Consider the following 8,927-nt stretch of genomic DNA (forward strand, 5'->3'; position numbering starts at 1 on the left):
TCCCTTCACCCTCCTAAGCACGGTCAGAACTACAAAACAGTGTGGAGTCGGGGCGCCTGGGTGGCGCAGTCGGTTAAACGTCCGACTTCAGCCAGGTCACGATCTCGTGCTCTGTGAGTTCGAGCCCCGCGTCGGGCTCTGGGCTGATGGCTCAGAGCCTGGAGCCTGTTTCCGATTCTGTGTCTCCCTCTCTCTCTGCCCCTCCCCCGTTCATGCTCTGTCTCTCTCTGTCCCAAAAATAAATAAACGTTGAAAAAAAAATTAAAAAAAAAACAGTGTGGAGTCAGCCGCTCACCAGCTGTAGGACTTTGGGCAACTCGATGCTCTCATCTGTATAAATGGGTCGATGGAAGCCATGCAGGAAAATCACTAGGGAATACTTGGCACCAGGTAGCAACTGCTCGGTAAATGTTTGGTGTGGTGGTTGTTCTTTAGGAGGGATCGCCCCGTGTCCCCCTTCCTCACTGGGGAGGCCCCGTTTAGAATACCTCACGCAGACCTAAAGGTGAATCTGAGCTCACCAAGGCTACTTTCTCAGCCCAGAGGAGAGGTATTGTTGCCAACCAAGGCGATCTTTGGAATCAGCCCAGCTCCCCTCCCCCACCCGGCCCCTCAGTTGTAATGGGTTTCCTCACCTGTCCCCACAGTTTTAATGGGTTTCTGAGCACCGGCCCAGGCCATTTGGATTTCTGCATCTTGGCTCTCTCTGCCTCTTAACCCACCAGGAGGCTCATAGGGAAAAGGCTCCAGTATTTCCTTTCCCACTGCGGCTCCTGCCCGACTGTGCATTACACAAGATAATGGAAATACGGAAAGAGGCGTTTCCCCCACGGGGTGGCTTGTCCGTTTCTTTTTTTTCTCCCAGTTATGTAAAAATACATATTTTATACCATTGCTCAGCCCGGGGAGCCTTTAGGGCTTTGCTTTTCTCCACCCAGCAGGCCCTGGCCTTGTAACTCTGAAGCGACTCTCATCGACTCTTCCATTACACTCTGATAATTCAATAAAAAGGATTTTAGAAAACAATTAGGGGCAGTGAAGACAGGTCAGCATGATGCTCTCTTCAGACTTCTCAGCAAGTCCTTCAAGCTCCAGGGAACAGTCGTGAAGCACTGCCCGCTCTCAGGTTATTGGAGTGAGGAGGGGACACACGGGGGGTGGAAGTGGAGCACTGAGTGACTGTGGCCCTCAGTGAATTGCCTGTTTCCTCTTCCATCAAAAAAGGATGGCCTTTGATCTTAGGCTGATGGAGGCCTCATATTCCCCCTCTGCCACTAACTGCATAGCATGTCACTTGACCTTTTCTAGTCTCGGCTTCCTCATCCATAAAATGGGGATGCTGGTAGCACTTAATTCACAAGATTGTTGTAAGTGCTCTGTAAAGTTAGCTATCGGCACTCTTGGCTCACTACATTCCCTTCCCAGTGCTAGGCAAAATTGTGAGCCCCTGTGCAGCCTCCCCACCCCACCATTAAAATCTCTTATGCTATCTCTGCCCAAGCTTGGAAAAACTCTTTCAAACCGGCTGGTTAGTCTTTTCAACCTTCCCAGGGATCATTTGCATTTTAAAGAGGGCTCTTGGGTGTGCTCCTTTCAAAAGAATGAGAACTTTGGAGCTAGTAAACTCCGCCCAGGGTTCTTAAACTGGTGTCTGTGGATGGGCTTCTGGGAGGGCCACGTACCCTCTGAGATTGTATCCAACCTTGTCAGTGCAGGTGGCAAGGTCCACTGCGTTCATTAGCTTCTCAACTGAGGGGAAGAAAAATCCAAATCTTGGAGTTAGATCTCTCTGAAGGCCAGTCCGCTGTTAATGGTAGAATTTCGAGTATCTACAGTGAGAAGAAATGTTGACCAGAGGCCTTGCTGGAGCCGCTCCAGGTGGATGACAGACCCTACCGCCGGTGTTCACTGGGCATCCATCACTGGGACAGCAATAAAGTTTCCTTATTGCAGGGTGTGACTCCGATGAACTTTCATTTCCTGGGTGTCCTCGCCACTGATCGGCCAGGAGGCTAATGATTAATTCCTCAGGCACTCTGGTTGCTTTCATCTCCTGGCAAAGCGGTGGTAATACTGGTACTCAGACTGAGAGGGGCACCCCCTCCCCAAGCCTCTCTGACAGGAGCTTAACCCCCCGCTGGCTGGAGAGGAATCCCAGGGAAATTGAAATTGCTAGAAATTCCAGCCAGATCAAGCGCCCAGCACTGTGGAGAGAGGAGGCTCTGTCTTAGGGGCTCCTGGAACCTCTGCTGGGCCAGGCTGCCTGCCAGCACACATGGGAGGGGACTGGATATCCAGCTTCAGCCTCCTGTTAAAATAATGGTAACCGATAGGGGTGCGGCCCTTGCCCTTTGCGGCTCAACCACTCACGTCTGCAAAAAACATTTTTGTTTCAAACACAAAGTAAAGAAGGTAGTATACTGCGTACCATGTAGAGTGTAATGAAATACCACGTATCTATCATCTAGGTCCGATCATTATTTTTTGCAATTTTCATAATTTCCTAATTTGTAAACTTTACAGTTGTACCAAGTCTTGTTGCACCTTTCACCCCTCTTAAAAAAAAAAAAAAAAAGACTGTTTTACAGCAGTTTTAACAATTAAAAAATTTTTTTAATATTTGTTTATTTTTGAGAGAGAGAATGAACACAAGAGGGGGAGGATCAGAGAGAGAAGGGGACAGAGTATCAGAAGCGGGCTCCATGCTGACAGCAGAGAGCCCAAAGTGGGGCTTGAACTCACGAACCGTGAGAACATAACCTGAGCTAAAGTTGGATGCTTAACTAACTGAGCCACCCAGGTGCTCCAACAGCAGTTTTATGTTTACAGCAGATTTGAGAGCAAAGTACAGAGATTTCCCAAATACCCCTTGACACATCATAGCATCCCCTAACACACCCCACCAGAGTGGTACATTTGTTACAGGTGATGAGCCTACATTGACACTTACAATCACCCAAACTTTACATTACAATTCTATGAGTTTGAACAAATGTATAACGACATGTATCCCCCATTATAGAGTCACACAGAGTCACTTCACTGCCCTAAAAATCCGCTGTGCTCAAAACAAAACAAAACAAAATCCTCTGTGCTCTGCCTGCCTGTTCATCCCTGCCTCACTGCTAACTCCTGTCAACCACTGATCTTTTCACTGTCTCCATAATTTTGCCTTTTCCAGAATGTCATGTGTTTGGGGGCACAAGTCAACTCCCCCCCATATGCCATTTTGGCATATCGATTATTTTGAATTATTTAAGAAATAGCCAGTGCAAAAAAGACACTTGGACCCTCCTTTGTCCGCCTGAAAGTAGGAAATAAATCTCCCATGTGAAAGGTAGCCTCCCTGTACCAGGAGGTAAATAGACATCCATCCGTATGGTGAGACACAGAGAAGTGAGAGCCAGGGAAGCTTATATAAATAAACCTTGTTAGTTGTACTCATTTACTACCTCAGCCCAAATTCTGTTTAGAATTCCTTATTAATTGGAGCTCCCGGGGCGCCTGGGTGGTTCAGTTGGTTGAGCGTCTGACTTCGGCTCAGGTCATGATCTCACGGTCCGTGGGTTCGAGCCCCGCTGTCTGTGCTGACAGCTCAGAGCCTGGAGCCTGCTTCAGATTCTGTGTCTCCCTCTCTCTCTGCCCCTCCCCTGTTCATGCTCTGTCTCTCTCTGTCTCAAAAATAAATAAACATTAAAAAAAAAAAAAAAAATTGGAGCTCCCAACCTAAATTTTCTTTATCCTGTCAATTCCTCACAGATTATATTTCTTCATGTAAAATGTATGAAAGCTCTGTGGGGGATGCCCAGCTGGCTCAGTCAGAAGAGCATGTGACTCTTGATCTCTGGGAGTTCAAGCCCCACACTGGGTGTAAAGATTGCTTAAAATAAATAAGTAAAATTTAAAAAGGGGTGCCTGAGTGGCTCAGTAGGTTAAGCGTTCGTCTTTGGCTCGGGTCAGGATCTCACGGTTTACAAGTGCGAGCCCCGCGTTGAGTTCTCTGCTGTCAGCACACAGCCTGCTTCTGATCTTCTGTCACCCTCTCTCTCTGCCCACCCCCCCACCCCTCTTGTGCTCTCTCCCTCAAACAAACAAACAAACAAACAAACAAACCAATAAACATTAAAAAAAAAAGCTTAGAAAAAAAAAGCTCTGTAGAAAACAGTATGGAGTTTCCTCAAAAAATTGAAAATAGAATCGGGGCTCCTGGGTGGCTCAGTTGGTTAAGCATCTGACTCTTGATTTCACCTCAAGTCATGATTTCCTGGTCTCCTGACTGTGAGATCAAGCTCCATATCAGACTCAGAGCTGAGCATGGAGTCTGCTTGGGATTTTCTCTCTCCCTCTCTCTCTCTTCCCTGCCCCTTCCCTGCTCTCTCTCTCTCTAAGTAAATAAATAAACATTTTAAAAAATAAAAATAGAATCACCATGTGATGTAGTAATTCCACTCCAGGGTATTTACCCAAAGGAAATGAAAACATTAATTCAAAAAGATATATGCTCTACAATAACCAAATTATGTAAGTGTTCCAAGTGTCCACTGATAGATAGATGGATAAAGAAGATGTGGTATATACGCACAACAGAATATTACCCAGCCATTAAAAAGAATGAAATCTTGGGGCGCCTGGGTGGCGCAGTCGGTTAAGCGTCCGACTTCAGCCAGGTCACGATCTCGCGGTCCGGGAGTTCGAGCCCCGCGTCGGGCTCTGGGCTGATGGCTCAGAGCCTGGAGCCTGTTTCGGATTCTGTGTCTCCCTCTCTCTCTGCCCCTCGCCCGTTCATGCTCTGTCTCTCTCTGTCCCAAAAATAAATAAACGTTGAAAAAAAAAATTAAAAAAAAAAAAAAAGAAAAAAAAAAGAATGAAATCTTTTCATTTGCAACAACATGTATCTGGAGGGCATAATGCTAAATGGAATAAGTCAGAGAAAGACAATTACCTTATAATTTCACTCACATGTGGAATTTAAGAAACAACACAAACAAACAAACAAACAAAATGACACAAACAAAAAACCAGACTGTGAACTACAGAGAACAAACAGTGGTTGCCAGAGGGGAGGTGGGGGGGAGGGGATTAAGAGTACACTTGTTATGATCAGCACTGAGTAATGTGTAGAATTGTTGAATCACTAATTGTACACCTGAAACTAACATAATACGGTATGTTAATTATATTGGAATTAAAATTTTTAAATGCATAAAAACTGCATGCCTTGATCATTTCTTTGGGTCTCAATTTTATGATTCGGCCTCCACGTGCATGTAATTAAGCTTTTTTTTCCTTCTGTTAATCAGACTCATGTCAATTTTATTCTTAAGTCACCTAGAAGAATTCTGAAGAATAAAGAAAAATTTTCCCTCCCCAACTGTTGGAATCATAAGGTTTGTAGACTTTTCAGTTGGCTTTATTTATGTATGTATGTATGTATGTATGTATGTATTTATGTATTTATTTATGATTTCTTTTATTAATATAATTTAAGATTTCTCCATGGCTTTTTGTGGCTTGCTTGTTTGCTTGGTTTTGGGGGGGGGGCACTGAATAATATTCTACCATCTGGATGTACCATCATCTAACTATCTACTCACCCCTGAAGGGCATTTTAGTTGCTTCCAAGTGTTGGCAATTATGAATAAAGCTGCTATAACCATTCGTGTTCAGATTTTTGTGTACATTTAAGTTTTCAAGCCCTTTGGGTAAATAAATACCAAGGAGCATAGTCGCTGGAATGGATGGTAAGAGTATGTTTAGTTTTGTAAGAAGTTGTCAAGCTGGCTTGCATGCCACCAGCAGCAAGGGCTCCTATTGCTCCAGGGTGTCACCAACATGTGGTGGGGTCATTTGGCCATTTTAACAGAAGTGTACTTCTGCATTTTATTTTATTTTTTAAGTTTATTTATTTAAAAAAATTTTTTTTTAACGTTTATTTATTTTTGAGACAGAGAGAGACAGAGCATGAACGGGGGAGGGTCAGAGAGAGGGAGACACAGAATCTGAAACAGGCCCCAGGCTCTAAGCCATCAGCACAGAGCCCAACTCGGGGCTTGAACTCACGAACCGCGAGATCATGACCTGAGCCAAAGTCGGACGCTTAACCGACTGAGCCACCCAGGCGCCCCTAAGTTTATTTATTTATTTTGAGAGAGAGAGAGAGAGAGAGCACGAGAGGAGGAAGGCAGAAAGAGGGGGGAAGAGAGAGCATCCCAAGCTGGCTCCTGTGCTGTCAGCGTGGAGCCCAATGGGGGGCTCGAACTCATGAACTATGACATCATGACCTGAGCTGAGACCTGAAACCAAGAGTCGTACACTTAACTGATGGAGCCACCCAGGCACCCCTACCTCTGCATTAATTTTTTTTATTTTTGCAGAATATTTTTTTAAATCCCAGATAACATGTCACTTCTCCTATAAATATTTCAGTCTACATCTCTGAGACATTTTTAAAACATGACTATCATCCCATTATGTAATGATGCCTAATAAAATTCACAATAATTCCTCAATATCATCCAATGGCTAGGCCATATTTTTAAAGATATCTTTTTTACACAGGGCACCGGAGTGGCTCATTTGGTTAAGCGTCGGACTTCAGCTCAGGTCATGATCTCGGGGTCCGTGAGTTCAAGCCCCACTGAACTGTGCTGACAGCACAGAGCCTGGAGCCTTTTTCAGACTCTGTGTGTGCCCCTCTCTCTCTCTGCCCCTCCCTGGCTTGCACTCTCTCTCTCTCAAAAATAAGTAAACATTAAAAATAAATGTCTTTTTTACAATTAGTTCATTTGAATCAGGATCCTGGCAAAAGTCACAGTTCACATTGGGCTGTTATGTCCCTTAAGTCTCCATAACAGTCTCCCCACCCCTTTTTGTTTAGCTTTTTGAAATAGAACTGTACATATTTATTTATTTATTTATTTATTTATTTAACGTTTATTTATTTTTGAGACAAAGAGAGAGCATGAACGGGGGAGGGGCAGAGAGAGAGGGAGACACAGAATCGGAAGCAGGCTCCAGGCTCTGAGCCATCAGCCCAGAGCCTGACGCAGGGCTCGAACTCATGGACCACGAGATCATGACCTGAGCTGAAGTCGGACGCTTAACCGACTGAGCCACCCAGGCGCCCCTAACTGTACATATTTAAAGTATACAATTTGATGATGAGTTTTGGCATATACTGTGAAACCATCAACACAATCAAGATAATGAACAGATCCTCTTTTCTCTAATTTGATATAATCCGTTCTATTTTGCTATTTTTTTTAAGACACCGGATTATTTGTCCTGTTGGAGGTCTTATGTTTTGTATTTGGTCAAATGCATCCTCGTCGTGTCATGTAACATGTACCTCTATCCTAGATGTGACACAAACTAGTCCTCAGATCCAGAGGCTTGATTTGATTCAGGTTCATTTTTTTTTTAGGCAAAATATTTCATATGTGGTACTATTTCCTGCAACATCATATCTGGAAGCAAGAAATTCGTCAGCTCTATTAGAATACTAAGATTCAGTTAGTGTCACCCGATCCCCCATTATCAAGTTCTCCAGCAGCCTTTTACCTTGTGATTTTAGCACCGTAGATGATGGCTGCCCAGATCCATAACATTAGGGCAAACAACAAACATTTATGAAGCACTCCCATGTGCCAGGTACTCTGCTCAGCACTGGGGACACAAATAAATATGTTTCCTGCCCTCGGGTGCCTGGCTGGCTCAGTTGGTAGAGCATGCAACTCTTGATCTTGGGGTTGTGAGATGAAGCCCCATGTGTGGTGTAGAGTTTACTTAAAAAAATTAAGGCGTCTTCTTCCTGATTGATCTTTGGTGCGTTCTGTCTCAGAGCTGCTGACAGCAAGATGTCTTGAGGAAATGCCAAAACTGGGCATCCCGCCCCCAACTTCAAAGCCACGGCTGTTATGCCAGATGGCCAGTTCAAAGACATCAGTCCGTCTGACTACAAAGGAAAATACATTTTGTTCTTCTTTTACCCTCTTGACTTCACCTTTGTGTGCCCCAAGGAGACCATTGCTTTCAGTGACAGGGCAGGAGAATGTAAGAAACTTGATTGCCAAGTGATTGGTGCCTCTGTGGATTCTCATTTCTGTCACCTAAAAGGGAGCCATGCACCCAAGAAATAAGGAGGACTGGGACCCACAAACATTCCCTTGGTATCAGACCCCAAGGTAACATCGCTCAGGACTATGGAGTCTTAAAGGCTAACGAAGGCATCTCATTTAGGGGCCTCTTTATCATTGACGATGAAGGTATCCTTCGGCAGATCACCGTGAATGACCTTCCCATCGGCGTTTCTGTGGATGAGACTCTGAGAGTGGTTCAAGCCGTCCAGTTTACTGACAAGCATGAGGAAGTACGCCCAGCTGGCTGAAAGCTTGGCAGTGCTAGCATCAAGCCTGATGTCCAGAAAAGCAAAAAATATTTCTCTAAGCAGAAGTGAGCACTGGCTCATTTTGGGGCCGGGCTGCAGTGGGGGGCCATGAAAACAAGAATCTCTTTTGTATTATTGTCATGCTTAAAACACAAGACTTCAGACTCAGTGCAGAAGTGGTAGGAGACAGGACAGGCCTTTCCTTCAGGGGTTGAGGGGGCCCGCCTTTCTTCCTCTGGAGAGAATGGCCTGAGCTGTGCTACGAGGGTAGGCCAACTGATCTGTATGGTAGTGGGGCATCCCTTTGGATCTTTTGCCATTTCTATTAAACTTGAACCGAGACGATAATATAATAATAACAATAATTTTTTTAAAAATGTGTCCTGCCCTAAGAAGCTCAGAGGTAATGAGGGATGCAGACAGGTAAACATTATCCATTTATTTATTAAATATTTATTGAATGCTAACTATGTACCAGGCATTGTGCTAAATGCCCGTAATTGCAATATGTGGTATCATCAAGAAGATAGCTACCATGTTT

General features: G+C 44.5%; 1 pseudogene; it reads left to right on the forward strand.

Moving 5' to 3' along the window:
- Positions 1-7,856: 7,856 nt before the first annotated feature.
- LOC115503014 lies at positions 7,857-8,455 on the forward strand (annotated as a pseudogene).
- The last annotated feature ends 472 nt before the right edge of the window (positions 8,456-8,927 follow it).

This window comes from Lynx canadensis, chromosome E2, assembly GCF_007474595.2.
Source record: "Lynx canadensis isolate LIC74 chromosome E2, mLynCan4.pri.v2, whole genome shotgun sequence".
In the NCBI taxonomy this organism is placed as follows: domain Eukaryota; kingdom Metazoa; phylum Chordata; class Mammalia; order Carnivora; family Felidae; genus Lynx; species Lynx canadensis.